Source organism: Hyla sarda, unplaced genomic scaffold (assembly GCF_029499605.1).
Source record: "Hyla sarda isolate aHylSar1 unplaced genomic scaffold, aHylSar1.hap1 scaffold_2909, whole genome shotgun sequence".
Classification (NCBI taxonomy): Eukaryota; Metazoa; Chordata; class Amphibia; order Anura; family Hylidae; genus Hyla; species Hyla sarda.
In genome coordinates, this window is record NW_026609618.1 from 1 (window position 1) to 23,156 (window position 23,156).

General features: G+C 45.8%; 10 non-coding genes across 10 annotated transcripts; all 10 read left to right on the forward strand.

Annotated features, from left to right (window-relative positions):
• The first annotated feature begins 1,775 nt into the window (after positions 1-1,775).
• LOC130327051 (U2 spliceosomal RNA) lies at positions 1,776-1,966 on the forward strand. Its single transcript, XR_008871551.1, has one exon. It is a non-coding gene; the product is annotated as a U2 spliceosomal RNA (small nuclear RNA).
• Positions 1,967-4,042: 2,076 nt separating this feature from the next.
• LOC130327057 (U2 spliceosomal RNA) lies at positions 4,043-4,233 on the forward strand. The gene has a single exon (XR_008871557.1). It is a non-coding gene; the product is annotated as a U2 spliceosomal RNA (small nuclear RNA).
• Positions 4,234-6,306: 2,073 nt separating this feature from the next.
• Positions 6,307-6,497, forward strand: LOC130327059 (U2 spliceosomal RNA). Its single transcript, XR_008871558.1, has one exon. It is a non-coding gene; the product is annotated as a U2 spliceosomal RNA (small nuclear RNA).
• Positions 6,498-8,563: 2,066 nt separating this feature from the next.
• On the forward strand, positions 8,564-8,754 carry LOC130327060 (U2 spliceosomal RNA). The gene has a single exon (XR_008871559.1). It is a non-coding gene; the product is annotated as a U2 spliceosomal RNA (small nuclear RNA).
• Positions 8,755-10,828: 2,074 nt separating this feature from the next.
• Positions 10,829-11,019, forward strand: LOC130327061 (U2 spliceosomal RNA). The gene has a single exon (XR_008871560.1). It is a non-coding gene; the product is annotated as a U2 spliceosomal RNA (small nuclear RNA).
• Positions 11,020-13,093: 2,074 nt separating this feature from the next.
• LOC130327052 (U2 spliceosomal RNA) lies at positions 13,094-13,284 on the forward strand. The gene has a single exon (XR_008871552.1). It is a non-coding gene; the product is annotated as a U2 spliceosomal RNA (small nuclear RNA).
• Positions 13,285-15,344: 2,060 nt separating this feature from the next.
• LOC130327053 (U2 spliceosomal RNA) lies at positions 15,345-15,535 on the forward strand. The gene has a single exon (XR_008871553.1). It is a non-coding gene; the product is annotated as a U2 spliceosomal RNA (small nuclear RNA).
• Positions 15,536-17,603: 2,068 nt separating this feature from the next.
• On the forward strand, positions 17,604-17,794 carry LOC130327054 (U2 spliceosomal RNA). Its single transcript, XR_008871554.1, has one exon. It is a non-coding gene; the product is annotated as a U2 spliceosomal RNA (small nuclear RNA).
• A 2,076-nt stretch (positions 17,795-19,870) lies between these two features.
• On the forward strand, positions 19,871-20,061 carry LOC130327055 (U2 spliceosomal RNA). Its single transcript, XR_008871555.1, has one exon. It is a non-coding gene; the product is annotated as a U2 spliceosomal RNA (small nuclear RNA).
• A 2,078-nt stretch (positions 20,062-22,139) lies between these two features.
• On the forward strand, positions 22,140-22,330 carry LOC130327056 (U2 spliceosomal RNA). The gene has a single exon (XR_008871556.1). It is a non-coding gene; the product is annotated as a U2 spliceosomal RNA (small nuclear RNA).
• The last annotated feature ends 826 nt before the right edge of the window (positions 22,331-23,156 follow it).

A 23,156-nucleotide genomic window follows, 5' to 3' on the forward strand; every position in this document is an offset into this window, starting at 1 on the left:
TTGACAAAATAAGATTAATGCTTATGAAGAAATATAAAATCTCATCCCTTCCCCAATATCGCGCCACACCCCTACCCCTTAATTCCCTGGTTGAACTTGATGGACATATGTCTTTTTTCGACCGTACTAACTATGTAACTATGTAACATAACATGGGGGGGGGTCTCCTGGCTGTTCACACAGGTGTGTCATTGCTGTACATTGACCATGCATTGCTTCTGTGGTATTGCAAAGGCAAAGACAAATGCTTCCAGCCATCCATTGCACTAATGGATTGGTCATCAGCTGGCTGTCTATGTCCCGCATCAATATAGACCAAAGTACAGAGGGTTAGGCTATGCTATTGTGCACCTACCTGATGCATCAGAAGGTGCGAGGCCCTTGCTAAATTCTGTGCACAGACTTTGAGATCTATACTTTAGACTGTATCTAAACCTGCTCCAACATGGACTGACATTCTGGCCTACTTTCAGCCGATGCGACTTGTCTGTCGCTGAACAGTCGCTTTTTATGTATTCAGCACCTATGTATAATGTTGTAAAAATGCTCTAGAAGCTAAAGTCGCAGAAATGTCACACATATTTGGCCTGCAACTTTCTGTGCGACAAATTCAGACAGGAAAAATCAGTATAAATCCTTAGAAAATTATCCCCCAGTGTCTCCATCTGCTGGCGGTATTGAATAAGCATTGCTGCACTGATGGGGTATGCATTAGACGAAAAAAAAGAAGAAAAAGAAGAATAATACGCCCAGAAAAGAGGCGAAAAGGAGAAAAACGTAAAAAAACGTGAAAAAAAAGTAAGAGGAAGAGAAGGGAAAAAAAGGTGGAAATGGGTTTAAAAGTGATTTCGGCGGAGAAATATATATATATATATATATATATATATATATATATATATATACGCGCACACACACACATATATATAAACGTATTCTCCGTTGAGATATTGCAGCCGCTGCTGTGTCCAGGCCCAGGAGCCTTAGCACTGTGCTGTGATGTCACTCAATACCACTGACATCACTAGGTGTAAACAACATCTCTCCTTTGCTGTGTATGTGACTATGGAGCTGTTTGGTGATGTCGTCTATTATGGCCTTCATAGAAGCAACAGGAGATTGTTGCATCCATCTAGAACCCTCAGAACTACAGTGCTATGATGTCACTCACTTCCACAGGCCTTGCAGAGTGTAAACAACAACAACCCAGCTTTGTTGTGTATGTAACCATAGGGATTTGTGATGTCACCTAGAACCTTCACAGCAGCGACAGCTTTATGAGGAGCATCAGCACTGCTCTGCCTGAGCAGAACCATCACCGCCATAGGTTGTCAAATAACCCGGATTTAACCCACACAGGTAAGTCCAATGGGGTGCAGGCATGTCCTCTATGCTTACAGCTTCCCGTGGGTGTTGGTTTGATACCGTTTGGGGACAGCCAAGGAGGCATCTGCAGGCAACAAAGGTAGGTGTGTGCTTGTGTGTGTGTTTCCTATGCAGATCCTAAGCCCAGTGTCACATGCAAGTAGGAGGAGTAAGAAGGGTTCCTGGCAAATCCGGGTTATGGATTGCATTTAAAAAGGCCCCGTGGGAGTGCAATGGGCCCCTGTCTTGCTGCTTAGCAATAATGGTATGGGTTTAGGTTCTGCTGTGTGTACTGGTGGTTGACTGCCCCCCAGCCCAGAGTGTGCATGGAAAATTGTCTGGCAGCCTCCCTGACAGCAAGCAGTGATAGTGCCCATGAAGGGGACCTTGTTGGGCCCGCCCCTTTCACGGTTATCGCTTCTCGGCCTTTTGGCTAAGATCAAGTGTAGTATCTGTTCTTATCAGTTTAATATCTGATACGTCCCCTATCTGGGGACCATATATTAAATGGATTTTTGAGAACGGGGGCCGATTTCGAAGCTTGCTTCCGTCGCCCTATGCATTGACCCGATATGGCAGTATCTTCGGGTACAGTGCACCACCCCCTTACAGGGTTAAAAAGAAAGATTCCTACTTTCATTGCTACCTGCTTGCTGGCTAGCCAGCTAGCCAGCCCTGTGGGCCTTGCTGCTGCAGCCAAAAAACAAAAGGTGGTGCTGCTGCTGCTGCTTCTGCTTGTGTCTGGCCGCTGTTGGAGCGTCCAGGCACAGGACTTCTGCTGCTGCTGACTAAATGGCCTCCTTAATTGGATCATTTGAGTAGCCAGCACACCTGTGCAGGTAGGGCATGACATGATAGGCAGCTGCCTTGATAGCGGGTGGGTGCTGAATGTTCCTAATTGACAAAATAAGATTAATGCTTATGAAGAAATATAAAATCTCATCCCTTCCCCAATATCGCGCCACACCCCTACCCCTTAATTCCCTGGTTGAACTTGATGGACATATGTCTTTTTTCGACCGTACTAACTATGTAACTATGTAACATAACATGGGGGGGGTCTCCTGGCTGTTCACACAGGTGTGTCATTGCTGTACATTGACCATGCATTGCTTCTGTGGTATTGCAAAGGCAAAGACAAATGCTTCCAGCCATCCATTGCACTAATGGATTGGTCATCAGCTGGCTGTCTATGTCCCGCATCAATATAGACCAAAGTACAGAGGGTTAGGCTATGCTATTGTGCACCTACCTGATGCATCAGAAGGTGCGAGGCCCTTGCTAAATTCTGTGCACAGACTTTGAGATCTATACTTTAGACTGTATCTAAACCTGCTCCAACATGGACTGACATTCTGGCCTACTTTCAGCCGATGCGACTTGTCTGTCGCTGAACAGTCGCTTTTTATGTATTCAGCACCTATGTATAATGTTGTAAAAATGCTCTAGAAGCTAAAGTCGCAGAAATGTCACACATATTTGGCCTGCAACTTTCTGTGCGACAAATTCAGACAGGAAAAATCAGTATAAATCCTTAGAAAATTATCCCCCAGTGTCTCCATCTGCTGGCGGTATTGAATAAGCATTGCTGCACTGATGGGGTATGCATTAGACGAAAAAAAAGAAGAAAAAGAAGAATAATACGCCCAGAAAAGAGGCGAAAAGGAGAAAAACGTAAAAAAACGTGAAAAAAAAGTAAGAGGAAGAGAAGGGAAAAAAAGGTGGAAATGGGTTTAAAAGTGATTTCGGCGGAGAAATATATATATATATATATATATATATATATATATATATATATATATATATACGCGCACACACACACATATATATAAACGTATTCTCCGTTGAGATATTGCAGCCGCTGCTGTGTCCAGGCCCAGGAGCCTTAGCACTGTGCTGTGATGTCACTCAATACCACTGACATCACTAGGTGTAAACAACATCTCTCCTTTGCTGTGTATGTGACTATGGAGCTGTTTGGTGATGTCGTCTATTATGGCCTTCATAGAAGCAACAGGAGATTGTTGCATCCATCTAGAACCCTCAGAACTACAGTGCTATGATGTCACTCACTTCCACAGGCCTTGCAGAGTGTAAACAACAACAACCCAGCTTTGTTGTGTATGTAACCATAGGGATTTGTGATGTCACCTAGAACCTTCACAGCAGCGACAGCTTTATGAGGAGCATCAGCACTGCTCTGCCTGAGCAGAACCATCACCGCCATAGGTTGTCAAATAACCCGGATTTAACCCACACAGGTAAGTCCAATGGGGTGCAGGCATGTCCTCTATGCTTACAGCTTCCCGTGGGTGTTGGTTTGATACCGTTTGGGGACAGCCAAGGAGGCATCTGCAGGCAACAAAGGTAGGTGTGTGCTTGTGTGTGTGTTTCCTATGCAGATCCTAAGCCCAGTGTCACATGCAAGTAGGAGGAGTAAGAAGGGTTCCTGGCAAATCCGGGTTATGGATTGCATTTAAAAAGGCCCCGTGGGAGTGCAATGGGCCCCTGTCTTGCTGCTTAGCAATAATGGTATGGGTTTAGGTTCTGCTGTGTGTACTGGTGGTTGACTGCCCCCCAGCCCAGAGTGTGCATGGAAAATTGTCTGGCAGCCTCCCTGACAGCAAGCAGTGATAGTGCCCATGAAGGGGACCTTGTTGGGCCCGCCCCTTTCACGGTTATCGCTTCTCGGCCTTTTGGCTAAGATCAAGTGTAGTATCTGTTCTTATCAGTTTAATATCTGATACGTCCCCTATCTGGGGACCATATATTAAATGGATTTTTGAGAACGGGGGCCGATTTCGAAGCTTGCTTCCGTCGCCCTATGCATTGACCCGATATGGCAGTATCTTCGGGTACAGTGCACCACCCCCTTACAGGGTTAAAAAGAAAGATTCCTACTTTCATTGCTACCTGCTTGCTGGCTAGCCAGCTAGCCAGCCCTGTGGGCCTTGCTGCTGCAGCCAAAAAACAAAAGGTGGTGCTGCTGCTGCTGCTTCTGCTTGTGTCTGGCCGCTGTTGGAGCGTCCAGGCACAGGACTTCTGCTGCTGCTGACTAAATGGCCTCCTTAATTGGATCATTTGAGTAGCCAGCACACCTGTGCAGGTAGGGCATGACATGATAGGCAGCTGCCTTGATAGCGGGTGGGTGCTGAATGTTCCTAATTGACAAAATAAGATTAATGCTTATGAAGAAATATAAAATCTCATCCCTTCCCCAATATCGCGCCACACCCCTACCCCTTAATTCCCTGGTTGAACTTGATGGACATATGTCTTTTTTCGACCGTACTAACTATGTAACTATGTAACATAACATGGGGGGGGGTCTCCTGGCTGTTCACACAGGTGTGTCATTGCTGTACATTGACCATGCATTGCTTCTGTGGTATTGCAAAGGCAAAGACAAATGCTTCCAGCCATCCATTGCACTAATGGATTGGTCATCAGCTGGCTGTCTATGTCCCGCATCAATATAGACCAAAGTACAGAGGGTTAGGCTATGCTATTGTGCACCTACCTGATGCATCAGAAGGTGCGAGGCCCTTGCTAAATTCTGTGCACAGACTTTGAGATCTATACTTTAGACTGTATCTAAACCTGCTCCAACATGGACTGACATTCTGGCCTACTTTCAGCCGATGCGACTTGTCTGTCGCTGAACAGTCGCTTTTTATGTATTCAGCACCTATGTATAATGTTGTAAAAATGCTCTAGAAGCTAAAGTCGCAGAAATGTCACACATATTTGGCCTGCAACTTTCTGTGCGACAAATTCAGACAGGAAAAATCAGTATAAATCCTTAGAAAATTATCCCCCAGTGTCTCCATCTGCTGGCGGTATTGAATAAGCATTGCTGCACTGATGGGGTATGCATTAGACGAAAAAAAAGAAGAAAAAGAAGAAGAATACGCCCAGAAAAGAGGCGAAAAGGAGAAAAACGTAAAAAAACGTGAAAAAAAAGTAAGAGGAAGAGAAGGGAAAAAAAGGTGGAAATGGGTTTAAAAGTGATTTCGGCGGAGAAATATATATATATATATATATATATATATATATATATATATATATATACGCGCACACACACACATATATATAAACGTATTCTCCGTTGAGATATTGCAGCCGCTGCTGTGTCCAGGCCCAGGAGCCTTAGCACTGTGCTGTGATGTCACTCAATACCACTGACATCACTAGGTGTAAACAACATCTCTCCTTTGCTGTGTATGTGACTATGGAGCTGTTTGGTGATGTCGTCTATTATGGCCTTCATAGAAGCAACAGGAGATTGTTGCATCCATCTAGAACCCTCAGAACTACAGTGCTATGATGTCACTCACTTCCACAGGCCTTGCAGAGTGTAAACAACAACAACCCAGCTTTGTTGTGTATGTAACCATAGGGATTTGTGATGTCACCTAGAACCTTCACAGCAGCGACAGCTTTATGAGGAGCATCAGCACTGCTCTGCCTGAGCAGAACCATCACCGCCATAGGTTGTCAAATAACCCGGATTTAACCCACACAGGTAAGTCCAATGGGGTGCAGGCATGTCCTCTATGCTTACAGCTTCCCGTGGGTGTTGGTTTGATACCGTTTGGGGACAGCCAAGGAGGCATCTGCAGGCAACAAAGGTAGGTGTGTGCTTGTGTGTGTGTTTCCTATGCAGATCCTAAGCCCAGTGTCACATGCAAGTAGGAGGAGTAAGAAGGGTTCCTGGCAAATCCGGGTTATGGATTGCATTTAAAAAGGCCCCGTGGGAGTGCAATGGGCCCCTGTCTTGCTGCTTAGCAATAATGGTATGGGTTTAGGTTCTGCTGTGTGTACTGGTGGTTGACTGCCCCCCAGCCCAGAGTGTGCATGGAAAATTGTCTGGCAGCCTCCCTGACAGCAAGCAGTGATAGTGCCCATGAAGGGGACCTTGTTGGGCCCGCCCCTTTCACGGTTATCGCTTCTCGGCCTTTTGGCTAAGATCAAGTGTAGTATCTGTTCTTATCAGTTTAATATCTGATACGTCCCCTATCTGGGGACCATATATTAAATGGATTTTTGAGAACGGGGGCCGATTTCGAAGCTTGCTTCCGTCGCCCTATGCATTGACCCGATATGGCAGTATCTTCGGGTACAGTGCACCACCCCCTTACAGGGTTAAAAAGAAAGATTCCTACTTTCATTGCTACCTGCTTGCTGGCTAGCCAGCTAGCCAGCCCTGTGGGCCTTGCTGCTGCAGCCAAAAAACAAAAGGTGGTGCTGCTGCTGCTGCTTCTGCTTGTGTCTGGCCGCTGTTGGAGCGTCCAGGCACAGGACTTCTGCTGCTGCTGACTAAATGGCCTCCTTAATTGGATCATTTGAGTAGCCAGCACACCTGTGCAGGTAGGGCATGACATGATAGGCAGCTGCCTTGATAGCGGGTGGGTGCTGAATGTTCCTAATTGACAAAATAAGATTAATGCTTATGAAGAAATATAAAATCTCATCCCTTCCCCAATATCGCGCCACACCCCTACCCCTTAATTCCCTGGTTGAACTTGATGGACATATGTCTTTTTTCGACCGTACTAACTATGTAACTATGTAACATAACATGGGGGGGGTCTCCTGGCTGTTCACACAGGTGTGTCATTGCTGTACATTGACCATGCATTGCTTCTGTGGTATTGCAAAGGCAAAGACAAATGCTTCCAGCCATCCATTGCACTAATGGATTGGTCATCAGCTGGCTGTCTATGTCCCGCATCAATATAGACCAAAGTACAGAGGGTTAGGCTATGCTATTGTGCACCTACCTGATGCATCAGAAGGTGCGAGGCCCTTGCTAAATTCTGTGCACAGACTTTGAGATCTATACTTTAGACTGTATCTAAACCTGCTCCAACATGGACTGACATTCTGGCCTACTTTCAGCCGATGCGACTTGTCTGTCGCTGAACAGTCGCTTTTTATGTATTCAGCACCTATGTATAATGTTGTAAAAATGCTCTAGAAGCTAAAGTCGCAGAAATGTCACACATATTTGGCCTGCAACTTTCTGTGCGACAAATTCAGACAGGAAAAATCAGTATAAATCCTTAGAAAATTATCCCCCAGTGTCTCCATCTGCTGGCGGTATTGAATAAGCATTGCTGCACTGATGGGGTATGCATTAGACAAAAAAAAAGAAGAAAAAGAAGAATAATACGCCCAGAAAAGAGGCGAAAAGGAGAAAAACGTAAAAAAACGTGAAAAAAAAGTAAGAGGAAGAGAAGGGAAAAAAAGGTGGAAATGGGTTTAAAAGTGATTTCGGCGGAGAAATATATATATATATATATATATATATATATATATATATATACGCGCACACACACACATATATATAAACGTATTCTCCGTTGAGATATTGCAGCCGCTGCTGTGTCCAGGCCCAGGAGCCTTAGCACTGTGCTGTGATGTCACTCAATACCACTGACATCACTAGGTGTAAACAACATCTCTCCTTTGCTGTGTATGTGACTATGGAGCTGTTTGGTGATGTCGTCTATTATGGCCTTCATAGAAGCAACAGGAGATTGTTGCATCCATCTAGAACCCTCAGAACTACAGTGCTATGATGTCACTCACTTCCACAGGCCTTGCAGAGTGTAAACAACAACAACCCAGCTTTGTTGTGTATGTAACCATAGGGATTTGTGATGTCACCTAGAACCTTCACAGCAGCGACAGCTTTATGAGGAGCATCAGCACTGCTCTGCCTGAGCAGAACCATCACCGCCATAGGTTGTCAAATAACCCGGATTTAACCCACACAGGTAAGTCCAATGGGGTGCAGGCATGTCCTCTATGCTTACAGCTTCCCGTGGGTGTTGGTTTGATACCGTTTGGGGACAGCCAAGGAGGCATCTGCAGGCAACAAAGGTAGGTGTGTGCTTGTGTGTGTGTTTCCTATGCAGATCCTAAGCCCAGTGTCACATGCAAGTAGGAGGAGTAAGAAGGGTTCCTGGCAAATCCGGGTTATGGATTGCATTTAAAAAGGCCCCGTGGGAGTGCAATGGGCCCCTGTCTTGCTGCTTAGCAATAATGGTATGGGTTTAGGTTCTGCTGTGTGTACTGGTGGTTGACTGCCCCCCAGCCCAGAGTGTGCATGGAAAATTGTCTGGCAGCCTCCCTGACAGCAAGCAGTGATAGTGCCCATGAAGGGGACCTTGTTGGGCCCGCCCCTTTCACGGTTATCGCTTCTCGGCCTTTTGGCTAAGATCAAGTGTAGTATCTGTTCTTATCAGTTTAATATCTGATACGTCCCCTATCTGGGGACCATATATTAAATGGATTTTTGAGAACGGGGGCCGATTTCGAAGCTTGCTTCCGTCGCCCTATGCATTGACCCGATATGGCAGTATCTTCGGGTACAGTGCACCACCCCCTTACAGGGTTAAAAAGAAAGATTCCTACTTTCATTGCTACCTGCTTGCTGGCTAGCCAGCTAGCCAGCCCTGTGGGCCTTGCTGCTGCAGCCAAAAAACAAAAGGTGGTGCTGCTGCTGCTGCTTCTGCTTGTGTCTGGCCGCTGTTGGAGCGTCCAGGCACAGGACTTCTGCTGCTGCTGACTAAATGGCCTCCTTAATTGGATCATTTGAGTAGCCAGCACACCTGTGCAGGTAGGGCATGACATGATAGGCAGCTGCCTTGATAGCGGGTGGGTGCTGAATGTTCCTAATTGACAAAATAAGATTAATGCTTATGAAGAAATATAAAATCTCATCCCTTCCCCAATATCGCGCCACACCCCTACCCCTTAATTCCCTGGTTGAACTTGATGGACATATGTCTTTTTTCGACCGTACTAACTATGTAACTATGTAACATAACATGGGGGGGGTCTCCTGGCTGTTCACACAGGTGTGTCATTGCTGTACATTGACCATGCATTGCTTCTGTGGTATTGCAAAGGCAAAGACAAATGCTTCCAGCCATCCATTGCACTAATGGATTGGTCATCAGCTGGCTGTCTATGTCCCGCATCAATATAGACCAAAGTACAGAGGGTTAGGCTATGCTATTGTGCACCTACCTGATGCATCAGAAGGTGCGAGGCCCTTGCTAAATTCTGTGCACAGACTTTGAGATCTATACTTTAGACTGTATCTAAACCTGCTCCAACATGGACTGACATTCTGGCCTACTTTCAGCCGATGCGACTTGTCTGTCGCTGAACAGTCGCTTTTTATGTATTCAGCACCTATGTATAATGTTGTAAAAATGCTCTAGAAGCTAAAGTCGCAGAAATGTCACACATATTTGGCCTGCAACTTTCTGTGCGACAAATTCAGACAGGAAAAATCAGTATAAATCCTTAGAAAATTATCCCCCAGTGTCTCCATCTGCTGGCGGTATTGAATAAGCATTGCTGCACTGATGGGGTATGCATTAGACGAAAAAAAAGAAGAAAAAGAAGAATAATACGCCCAGAAAAGAGGCGAAAAGGAGAAAAACGTAAAAAAACGTGAAAAAAAAGTAAGAGGAAGAGAAGGGAAAAAAAGGTGGAAATGGGTTTAAAAGTGATTTCGGCGGAGAAATATATATATATATATATATATATATATATATATATATATATATATATACGCGCACACACACACATATATATAAACGTATTCTCCGTTGAGATATTGCAGCCGCTGCTGTGTCCAGGCCCAGGAGCCTTAGCACTGTGCTGTGATGTCACTCAATACCACTGACATCACTAGGTGTAAACAACATCTCTCCTTTGCTGTGTATGTGACTATGGAGCTGTTTGGTGATGTCGTCTATTATGGCCTTCATAGAAGCAACAGGAGATTGTTGCATCCATCTAGAACCCTCAGAACTACAGTGCTATGATGTCACTCACTTCCACAGGCCTTGCAGAGTGTAAACAACAACAACCCAGCTTTGTTGTGTATGTAACCATAGGGATTTGTGATGTCACCTAGAACCTTCACAGCAGCGACAGCTTTATGAGGAGCATCAGCACTGCTCTGCCTGAGCAGAACCATCACCGCCATAGGTTGTCAAATAACCCGGATTTAACCCACACAGGTAAGTCCAATGGGGTGCAGGCATGTCCTCTATGCTTACAGCTTCCCGTGGGTGTTGGTTTGATACCGTTTGGGGACAGCCAAGGAGGCATCTGCAGGCAACAAAGGTAGGTGTGTGCTTGTGTGTGTGTTTCCTATGCAGATCCTAAGCCCAGTGTCACATGCAAGTAGGAGGAGTAAGAAGGGTTCCTGGCAAATCCGGGTTATGGATTGCATTTAAAAAGGCCCCGTGGGAGTGCAATGGGCCCCTGTCTTGCTGCTTAGCAATAATGGTATGGGTTTAGGTTCTGCTGTGTGTACTGGTGGTTGACTGCCCCCCAGCCCAGAGTGTGCATGGAAAATTGTCTGGCAGCCTCCCTGACAGCAAGCAGTGATAGTGCCCATGAAGGGGACCTTGTTGGGCCCGCCCCTTTCACGGTTATCGCTTCTCGGCCTTTTGGCTAAGATCAAGTGTAGTATCTGTTCTTATCAGTTTAATATCTGATACGTCCCCTATCTGGGGACCATATATTAAATGGATTTTTGAGAACGGGGGCCGATTTCGAAGCTTGCTTCCGTCGCCCTATGCATTGACCCGATATGGCAGTATCTTCGGGTACAGTGCACCACCCCCTTACAGGGTTAAAAAGAAAGATTCCTACTTTCATTGCTACCTGCTTGCTGGCTAGCCAGCTAGCCAGCCCTGTGGGCCTTGCTGCTGCAGCCAAAAAACAAAAGGTGGTGCTGCTGCTGCTGCTTCTGCTTGTGTCTGGCCGCTGTTGGAGCGTCCAGGCACAGGACTTCTGCTGCTGCTGACTAAATGGCCTCCTTAATTGGATCATTTGAGTAGCCAGCACACCTGTGCAGGTAGGGCATGACATGATAGGCAGCTGCCTTGATAGCGGGTGGGTGCTGAATGTTCCTAATTGACAAAATAAGATTAATGCTTATGAAGAAATATAAAATCTCATCCCTTCCCCAATATCGCGCCACACCCCTACCCCTTAATTCCCTGGTTGAACTTGATGGACATATGTCTTTTTTCGACCGTACTATGTAACTATGTAACATAACATGGGGGGGGTCTCCTGGCTGTTCACACAGGTGTGTCATTGCTGTACATTGACCATGCATTGCTTCTGTGGTATTGCAAAGGCAAAGACAAATGCTTCCAGCCATCCATTGCACTAATGGATTGGTCATCAGCTGGCTGTCTATGTCCCGCATCAATATAGACCAAAGTACAGAGGGTTAGGCTATGCTATTGTGCACCTACCTGATGCATCAGAAGGTGCGAGGCCCTTGCTAAATTCTGTGCACAGACTTTGAGATCTATACTTTAGACTGTATCTAAACCTGCTCCAACATGGACTGACATTCTGGCCTACTTTCAGCCGATGCGACTTGTCTGTCGCTGAACAGTCGCTTTTTATGTATTCAGCACCTATGTATAATGTTGTAAAAATGCTCTAGAAGCTAAAGTCGCAGAAATGTCACACATATTTGGCCTGCAACTTTCTGTGCGACAAATTCAGACAGGAAAAATCAGTATAAATCCTTAGAAAATTATCCCCCAGTGTCTCCATCTGCTGGCGGTATTGAATAAGCATTGCTGCACTGATGGGGTATGCATTAGACGAAAAAAAAGAAGAAAAAGAAGAATAATACGCCCAGAAAAGAGGCGAAAAGGAGAAAAACGTAAAAAAACGTGAAAAAAAAGTAAGAGGAAGAGAAGGGAAAAAAAGGTGGAAATGGGTTTAAAAGTGATTTCGGCGGAGAAATATATATATATATATATATATATATATATATATATATATATATATATATATACGCGCACACACACACATATATATAAACGTATTCTCCGTTGAGATATTGCAGCCGCTGCTGTGTCCAGGCCCAGGAGCCTTAGCATTGTGCTGTGATGTCACTCAATACCACTGACATCACTAGGTGTAAACAACATCTCTCCTTTGCTGTGTATGTGACTATGGAGCTGTTTGGTGATGTCGTCTATTATGGCCTTCATAGAAGCAACAGGAGATTGTTGCATCCATCTAGAACCCTCAGAACTACAGTGCTATGATGTCACTCACTTCCACAGGCCTTGCAGAGTGTAAACAACAACAACCCAGCTTTGTTGTGTATGTAACCATAGGGATTTGTGATGTCACCTAGAACCTTCACAGCAGCGACAGCTTTATGAGGAGCATCAGCACTGCTCTGCCTGAGCAGAACCATCACCGCCATAGGTTGTCAAATAACCCGGATTTAACCCACACAGGTAAGTCCAATGGGGTGCAGGCATGTCCTCTATGCTTACAGCTTCCCGTGGGTGTTGGTTTGATACCGTTTGGGGACAGCCAAGGAGGCATCTGCAGGCAACAAAGGTAGGTGTGTGCTTGTGTGTGTGTTTCCTATGCAGATCCTAAGCCCAGTGTCACATGCAAGTAGGAGGAGTAAGAAGGGTTCCTGGCAAATCCGGGTTATGGATTGCATTTAAAAAGGCCCCGTGGGAGTGCAATGGGCCCCTGTCTTGCTGCTTAGCAATAATGGTATGGGTTTAGGTTCTGCTGTGTGTACTGGTGGTTGACTGCCCCCCAGCCCAGAGTGTGCATGGAAAATTGTCTGGCAGCCTCCCTGACAGCAAGCAGTGATAGTGCCCATGAAGGGGACCTTGTTGGGCCCGCCCCTTTCACGGTTATCGCTTCTCGGCCTTTTGGCTAAGATCAAGTGTAGTATCTGTTCTTATCAGTTTAATATCTGATACGTCCCCTATCTGGGGACCATATATTAAATGGATTTTTGAGAACGGGGGCCGATTTCGAAGCTTGCTTCCGTCGCCCTATGCATTGACCCGATATGGCAGTATCTTCGGGTACAGTGCACCACCCCCTTACAGGGTTAAAAAGAAAGATTCCTACTTTCATTGCTACCTGCTTGCTGGCTAGCCAGCTAGCCAGCCCTGTGGGCCTTGCTGCTGCAGCCAAAAAACAAAAGGTGGTGCTGCTGCTGCTGCTTCTGCTTGTGTCTGGCCGCTGTTGGAGCGTCCAGGCACAGGACTTCTGCTGCTGCTGACTAAATGGCCTCCTTAATTGGATCATTTGAGTAGCCAGCACACCTGTGCAGGTAGGGCATGACATAATAGGCAGCTGCCTTGATAGCGGGTGGGTGCTGAATGTTCCTAATTGACAAAATAAGATTAATGCTTATGAAGAAATATAAAATCTCATCCCTTCCCCAATATCGCGCCACACCCCTACCCCTTAATTCCCTGGTTGAACTTGATGGACATATGTCTTTTTTCGACCGTACTAACTATGTAACTATGTAACATAACATGGGGGGGGTCTCCTGGCTGTTCACACAGGTGTGTCATTGCTGTACATTGACCATGCATTGCTTCTGTGGTATTGCAAAGGCAAAGACAAATGCTTCCAGCCATCCATTGCACTAATGGATTGGTCATCAGCTGGCTGTCTATGTCCCGCATCAATATAGACCAAAGTACAGAGGGTTAGGCTATGCTATTGTGCACCTACCTGATGCATCAGAAGGTGCGAGGCCCTTGCTAAATTCTGTGCACAGACTTTGAGATCTATACTTTAGACTGTATCTAAACCTGCTCCAACATGGACTGACATTCTGGCCTACTTTCAGCCGATGCGACTTGTCTGTCGCTGAACAGTCGCTTTTTATGTATTCAGCACCTATGTATAATGTTGTAAAAATGCTCTAGAAGCTAAAGTCGCAGAAATGTCACACATATTTGGCCTGCAACTTTCTGTGCGACAAATTCAGACAGGAAAAATCAGTATAAATCCTTAGAAAATTATCCCCCAGTGTCTCCATCTGCTGGCGGTATTGAATAAGCATTGCTGCACTGATGGGGTATGCATTAGACGAAAAAAAAGAAGAAAAAGAAGAATAATACGCCCAGAAAAGAGGCGAAAAGGAGAAAAACGTAAAAAAACGTGAAAAAAAAGTAAGAGGAAGAGAAGGGAAAAAAAGGTGGAAATGGGTTTAAAAGTGATTTCGGCGGAGAAATATATATATATATATATATATATATATATATATACGCGCACACACACACATATATATAAACGTATTCTCCGTTGAGATATTGCAGCCGCTGCTGTGTCCAGGCCCAGGAGCCTTAGCACTGTGCTGTGATGTCACTCAATACCACTGACATCACTAGGTGTAAACAACATCTCTCCTTTGCTGTGTATGTGACTATGGAGCTGTTTGGTGATGTCGTCTATTACGGCCTTCATAGAAGCAACAGGAGATTGTTGCATCCATCTAGAACCCTCAGAACTACAGTGCTATGATGTCACTCACTTCCACAGGCCTTGCAGAGTGTAAACAACAACAACCCAGCTTTGTTGTGTATGTAACCATAGGGATTTGTGATGTCACCTAGAACCTTCACAGCAGCGACAGCTTTATGAGGAGCATCAGCACTGCTCTGCCTGAGCAGAACCATCACCGCCATAGGTTGTCAAATAACCCGGATTTAACCCACACAGGTAAGTCCAATGGGGTGCAGGCATGTCCTCTATGCTTACAGCTTCCCGTGGGTGTTGGTTTGATACCGTTTGGGGACAGCCAAGGAGGCATCTGCAGGCAACAAAGGTAGGTGTGTGCTTGTGTGTGTGTTTCCTATGCAGATCCTAAGCCCAGTGTCACATGCAAGTAGGAGGAGTAAGAAGGGTTCCTGGCAAATCCGGGTTATGGATTGCATTTAAAAAGGCCCCGTGGGAGTGCAATGGGCCCCTGTCTTGCTGCTTAGCAATAATGGTATGGGTTTAGGTTCTGCTGTGTGTACTGGTGGTTGACTGCCCCCCAGCCCAGAGTGTGCATGGAAAATTGTCTGGCAGCCTCCCTGACAGCAAGCAGTGATAGTGCCCATGAAGGGGACCTTGTTGGGCCCGCCCCTTTCACGGTTATCGCTTCTCGGCCTTTTGGCTAAGATCAAGTGTAGTATCTGTTCTTATCAGTTTAATATCTGATACGTCCCCTATCTGGGGACCATATATTAAATGGATTTTTGAGAACGGGGGCCGATTTCGAAGCTTGCTTCCGTCGCCCTATGCATTGACCCGATATGGCAGTATCTTCGGGTACAGTGCACCACCCCCTTACAGGGTTAAAAAGAAAGATTCCTACTTTCATTGCTACCTGCTTGCTGGCTAGCCAGCTAGCCAGCCCTGTGGGCCTTGCTGCTGCAGCCAAAAAACAAAAGGTGGTGCTGCTGCTGCTGCTTCTGCTTGTGTCTGGCCGCTGTTGGAGCGTCCAGGCACAGGACTTCTGCTGCTGCTGACTAAATGGCCTCCTTAATTGGATCATTTGAGTAGCCAGCACACCTGTGCAGGTAGGGCATGACATGATAGGCAGCTGCCTTGATAGCGGGTGGGTGCTGAATGTTCCTAATTGACAAAATAAGATTAATGCTTATGAAGAAATATAAAATCTCATCCCTTCCCCAATATTGCGCCACACCCCTACCCCTTAATTCCCTGGTTGAACTTGATGGACATATGTCTTTTTTCGACCGTACTAACTATGTAACTATGTAACATAACATGGGGGGGGTCTCCTGGCTGTTCACACAGGTGTGTCATTGCTGTACATTGACCATGCATTGCTTCTGTGGTATTGCAAAGGCAAAGACAAATGCTTCCAGCCATCCATTGCACTAATGGATTGGTCATCAGCTGGCTGTCTATGTCCCGCATCAATATAGACCAAAGTACAGAGGGTTAGGCTATGCTATTGTGCACCTACCTGATGCATCAGAAGGTGCGAGGCCCTTGCTAAATTCTGTGCACAGACTTTGAGATCTATACTTTAGACTGTATCTAAACCTGCTCCAACATGGACTGACATTCTGGCCTACTTTCAGCCGATGCGACTTGTCTGTCGCTGAACAGTCGCTTTTTATGTATTCAGCACCTATGTATAATGTTGTAAAAATGCTCTAGAAGCTAAAGTCGCAGAAATGTCACACATATTTGGCCTGCAACTTTCTGTGCGACAAATTCGGACAGGAAAAATCAGTATAAATCCTTAGAAAATTATCCCCCAGTGTCTCCATCTGCTGGCGGTATTGAATAAGCATTGCTGCACTGATGGGGTATGCATTAGACGAAAAAAAAGAAGAAAAAGAAGAATAATACGCCCAGAAAAGAGGCGAAAAGGAGAAAAACGTAAAAAAACGTGAAAAAAAAGTAAGAGGAAGAGAAGGGAAAAAAAGGTGGAAATGGGTTTAAAAGTGATTTCGGCGGAGAAATATATATATATATATATATATATATATATATATATATATATACGCGCACACACACACATATATATAAACGTATTCTCCGTTGAGATATTGCAGCCGCTGCTGTGTCCAGGCCCAGGAGCCTTAGCACTGTGCTGTGATGTCACTCAATACCACTGACATCACTAGGTGTAAACAACATCTCTCCTTTGCTGTGTATGTGACTATGGAGCTGTTTGGTGATGTCGTCTATTATGGCCTTCATAGAAGCAACAGGAGATTGTTGCATCCATCTAGAACCCTCAGAACTACAGTGCTATGATGTCACTCACTTCCACAGGCCTTGCAGAGTGTAAACAACAACAACCCAGCTTTGTTGTGTATGTAACCATAGGGATTTGTGATGTCACCTAGAACCTTCACAGCAGCGACAGCTTTATGAGGAGCATCAGCACTGCTCTGCCTGAGCAGAACCATCACCGCCATAGGTTGTCAAATAACCCGGATTTAACCCACACAGGTAAGTCCAATGGGGTGCAGGCATGTCCTCTATGCTTACAGCTTCCCGTGGGTGTTGGTTTGATACCGTTTGGGGACAGCCAAGGAGGCATCTGCAGGCAACAAAGGTAGGTGTGTGCTTGTGTGTGTGTTTCCTATGCAGATCCTAAGCCCAGTGTCACATGCAAGTAGGAGGAGTAAGAAGGGTTCCTGGCAAATCCGGGTTATGGATTGCATTTAAAAAGGCCCCGTGGGAGTGCAATGGGCCCCTGTCTTGCTGCTTAGCAATAATGGTATGGGTTTAGGTTCTGCTGTGTGTACTGGTGGTTGACTGCCCCCCAGCCCAGAGTGTGCATGGAAAATTGTCTGGCAGCCTCCCTGACAGCAAGCAGTGATAGTGCCCATGAAGGGGACCTTGTTGGGCCCGCCCCTTTCACGGTTATCGCTTCTCGGCCTTTTGGCTAAGATCAAGTGTAGTATCTGTTCTTATCAGTTTAATATCTGATACGTCCCCTATCTGGGGACCATATATTAAATGGATTTTTGAGAACGGGGGCCGATTTCGAAGCTTGCTTCCGTCGCCCTATGCATTGACCCGATATGGCAGTATCTTCGGGTACAGTGCACCACCCCCTTACAGGGTTAAAAAGAAAGATTCCTACTTTCATTGCTACCTGCTTGCTGGCTAGCCAGCTAGCCAGCCCTGTGGGCCTTGCTGCTGCAGCCAAAAAACAAAAGGTGGTGCTGCTGCTGCTGCTTCTGCTTGTGTCTGGCCGCTGTTGGAGCGTCCAGGCACAGGACTTCTGCTGCTGCTGACTAAATGGCCTCCTTAATTGGATCATTTGAGTAGCCAGCACACCTGTGCAGGTAGGGCATGACATGATAGGCAGCTGCCTTGATAGCGGGTGGGTGCTGAATGTTCCTAATTGACAAAATAAGATTAATGCTTATGAAGAAATATAAAATCTCATCCCTTCCCCAATATCGCGCCACACCCCTACCCCTTAATTCCCTGGTTGAACTTGATGGACATATGTCTTTTTTCGACCGTACTAACTATGTAACTATGTAACATAACATGGGGGGGGTCTCCTGGCTGTTCACACAGGTGTGTCATTGCTGTACATTGACCATGCATTGCTTCTGTGGTATTGCAAAGGCAAAGACAAATGCTTCCAGCCATCCATTGCACTAATGGATTGGTCATCAGCTGGCTGTCTATGTCCCGCATCAATATAGACCAAAGTACAGAGGGTTAGGCTATGCTATTGTGCACCTACCTGATGCATCAGAAGGTGCGAGGCCCTTGCTAAATTCTGTGCACAGACTTTGAGATCTATACTTTAGACTGTATCTAAACCTGCTCCAACATGGACTGACATTCTGGCCTACTTTCAGCCGATGCGACTTGTCTGTCGCTGAACAGTCGCTTTTTATGTATTCAGCACCTATGTATAATGTTGTAAAAATGCTCTAGAAGCTAAAGTCGCAGAAATGTCACACATATTTGGCCTGCAACTTTCTGTGCGACAAATTCAGACAGGAAAAATCAGTATAAATCCTTAGAAAATTATCCCCCAGTGTCTCCATCTGCTGGCGGTATTGAATAAGCATTGCTGCACTGATGGGGTATGCATTAGACGAAAAAAAAGAAGAAAAAGAAGAATAATACGCCCAGAAAAGAGGCGAAAAGGAGAAAAACGTAAAAAAACGTGAAAAAAAAGTAAGAGGAAGAGAAGGGAAAAAAAGGTGGAAATGGGTTTAAAAGTGATTTCGGCGGAGAAATATATATATATATATATATATATATATATATATATATATATATATATATACGCGCACACACACACATATATATAAACGTATTCTCCGTTGAGATATTGCAGCCGCTGCTGTGTCCAGGCCCAGGAGCCTTAGCACTGTGCTGTGATGTCACTCAATACCACTGACATCACTAGGTGTAAACAACATCTCTCCTTTGCTGTGTATGTGACTATGGAGCTGTTTGGTGATGTCGTCTATTATGGCCTTCATAGAAGCAACAGGAGATTGTTGCATCCATCTAGAACCCTCAGAACTACAGTGCTATGATGTCACTCACTTCCACAGGCCTTGCAGAGTGTAAACAACAACAACCCAGCTTTGTTGTGTATGTAACCATAGGGATTTGTGATGTCACCTAGAACCTTCACAGCAGCGACAGCTTTATGAGGAGCATCAGCACTGCTCTGCCTGAGCAGAACCATCACCGCCATAGGTTGTCAAATAACCCGGATTTAACCCACACAGGTAAGTCCAATGGGGTGCAGGCATGTCCTCTATGCTTACAGCTTCCCGTGGGTGTTGGTTTGATACCGTTTGGGGACAGCCAAGGAGGCATCTGCAGGCAACAAAGGTAGGTGTGTGCTTGTGTGTGTGTTTCCTATGCAGATCCTAAGCCCAGTGTCACATGCAAGTAGGAGGAGTAAGAAGGGTTCCTGGCAAATCCGGGTTATGGATTGCATTTAAAAAGGCCCCGTGGGAGTGCAATGGGCCCCTGTCTTGCTGCTTAGCAATAATGGTATGGGTTTAGGTTCTGCTGTGTGTACTGGTGGTTGACTGCCCCCCAGCCCAGAGTGTGCATGGAAAATTGTCTGGCAGCCTCCCTGACAGCAAGCAGTGATAGTGCCCATGAAGGGGACCTTGTTGGGCCCGCCCCTTTCACGGTTATCGCTTCTCGGCCTTTTGGCTAAGATCAAGTGTAGTATCTGTTCTTATCAGTTTAATATCTGATACGTCCCCTATCTGGGGACCATATATTAAATGGATTTTTGAGAACGGGGGCCGATTTCGAAGCTTGCTTCCGTCGCCCTATGCATTGACCCGATATGGCAGTATCTTCGGGTACAGTGCACCACCCCCTTACAGGGTTAAAAAGAAAGATTCCTACTTTCATTGCTACCTGCTTGCTGGCTAGCCAGCTAGCCAGCCCTGTGGGCCTTGCTGCTGCAGCCAAAAAACAAAAGGTGGTGCTGCTGCTGCTGCTGCTGCTTCTGCTTGTGTCTGGCCGCTGTTGGAGCGTCCAGGCACAGGACTTCTGCTGCTGCTGACTAAATGGCCTCCTTAATTGGATCATTTGAGTAGCCAGCACACCTGTGCAGGTAGGGCATGACATGATAGGCAGCTGCCTTGATAGCGGGTGGGTGCTGAATGTTCCTAATTGACAAAATAAGATTAATGCTTATGAAGAAATATAAAATCTCATCCCTTCCCCAATATCGCGCCACACCCCTACCCCTTAATTCCCTGGTTGAACTTGATGGACATATGTCTTTTTTCGACCGTACTAACTATGTAACTATGTAACATAACATGGGGGGGGTCTCCTGGCTGTTCACACAGGTGTGTCATTGCTGTACATTGACCATGCATTGCTTCTGTGGTATTGCAAAGGCAAAGACAAATGCTTCCAGCCATCCATTGCACTAATGGATTGGTCATCAGCTGGCTGTCTATGTCCCGCATCAATATAGACCAAAGTACAGAGGGTTAGGCTATGCTATTGTGCACCTACCTGATGCATCAGAAGGTGCGAGGCCCTTGCTAAATTCTGTGCACAGACTTTGAGATCTATACTTTAGACTGTATCTAAACCTGCTCCAACATGGACTGACATTCTGGCCTACTTTCAGCCGATGCGACTTGTCTGTCGCTGAACAGTCGCTTTTTATGTATTCAGCACCTATGTATAATGTTGTAAAAATGCTCTAGAAGCTAAAGTCGCAGAAATGTCACACATATTTGGCCTGCAACTTTCTGTGCGACAAATTCAGACAGGAAAAATCAGTATAAATCCTTAGAAAATTATCCCCCAGTGTCTCCATCTGCTGGCGGTATTGAATAAGCATTGCTGCACTGATGGGGTATGCATTAGACGAAAAAAAAGAAGAAAAAGAAGAATAATACGCCCAGAAAAGAGGCGAAAAGGAGAAAAACGTAAAAAAACGTGAAAAAAAAGTAAGAGGAAGAGAAGGGAAAAAAAGGTGGAAATGGGTTTAAAAGTGATTTCGGCGGAGAAATATATATATATATATATATATATATATATATATATATATATATATACGCGCACACACACACATATATATAAACGTATTCTCCGTTGAGATATTGCAGCCGCTGCTGTGTCCAGGCCCAGGAGCCTTAGCACTGTGCTGTGATGTCACTCAATACCACTGACATCACTAGGTGTAAACAACATCTCTCCTTTGCTGTGTATGTGACTATGGAGCTGTTTGGTGATGTCGTCTATTATGGCCTTCATAGAAGCAACAGGAGATTGTTGCATCCATCTAGAACCCTCAGAACTACAGTGCTATGATGTCACTCACTTCCACAGGCCTTGCAGAGTGTAAACAACAACAACCCAGCTTTGTTGTGTATGTAACCATAGGGATTTGTGATGTCACCTAGAACCTTCACAGCAGCGACAGCTTTATGAGGAGCATCAGCACTGCTCTGCCTGAGCAGAACCATCACCGCCATAGGTTGTCAAATAACCCGGATTTAACCCACACAGGTAAGTCCAATGGGGTGCAGGCATGTCCTCTATGCTTACAGCTTCCCGTGGGTGTTGGTTTGATACCGTTTGGGGACAGCCAAGGAGGCATCTGCAGGCAACAAAGGTAGGTGTGTGCTTGTGTGTGTGTTTCCTATGCAGATCCTAAGCCCAGTGTCACATGCAAGTAGGAGGAGTAAGAAGGGTTCCTGGCAAATCCGGGTTATGGATTGCATTTAAAAAGGCCCCGTGGGAGTGCAATGGGCCCCTGTCTTGCTGCTTAGCAATAATGGTATGGGTTTAGGTTCTGCTGTGTGTACTGGTGGTTGACTGCCCCCCAGCCCAGAGTGTGCATGGAAAATTGTCTGGCAGCCTCCCTGACAGCAAGCAGTGATAGTGCCCATGAAGGGGACCTTGTTGGGCCCGCCCCTTTCACGGTTATCGCTTCTCGGCCTTTTGGCTAAGATCAAGTGTAGTATCTGTTCTTATCAGTTTAATATCTGATACGTCCCCTATCTGGGGACCATATATTAAATGGATTTTTGAGAACGGGGGCCGATTTCGAAGCTTGCTTCCGTCGCCCTATGCATTGACCCGATATGGCAGTATCTTCGGGTACAGTGCACCACCCCCTTACAGGGTTAAAAAGAAAGATTCCTACTTTCATTGCTACCTGCTTGCTGGCTAGCCAGCTAGCCAGCCCTGTGGGCCTTGCTGCTGCAGCCAAAAAACAAAAGGTGGTGCTGCTGCTGCTGCTTCTGCTTGTGTCTGGCCGCTGTTGGAGCGTCCAGGCACAGGACTTCTGCTGCTGCTGACTAAATGGCCTCCTTAATTGGATCATTTGAGTAGCCAGCACACCTGTGCAGGTAGGGCATGACATGATAGGCAGCTGCCTTGATAGCGGGTGGGTGCTGAATGTTCCTAATTGACAAAATAAGATTAATGCTTATGAAGAAATATAAAATCTCATCCCTTCCCCAATATCGCGCCACACCCCTACCCCTTAATTCCCTGGTTGAACTTGATGGACATATGTCTTTTTTCGACCGTACTAACTATGTAACTATGTAACATAACATGGGGGGGGTCTCCTGGCTGTTCACACAGGTGTGTCATTGCTGTACATTGACCATGCATTGCTTCTGTGGTATTGCAAAGGCAAAGACAAATGCTTCCAGCCATCCATTGCACTAATGGATTGGTCATCAGCTGGCTGTCTATGTCCCGCATCAATATAGACCAAAGTACAGAGGGTTAGGCTATGCTATTGTGCACCTACCTGATGCATCAGAAGGTGCGAGGCCCTTGCTAAATTCTGTGCACAGACTTTGAGATCTATACTTTAGACTGTATCTAAACCTGCTCCAACATGGACTGACATTCTGGCCTACTTTCAGCCGATGCGACTTGTCTGTCGCTGAACAGTCGCTTTTTATGTATTCAGCACCTATGTATAA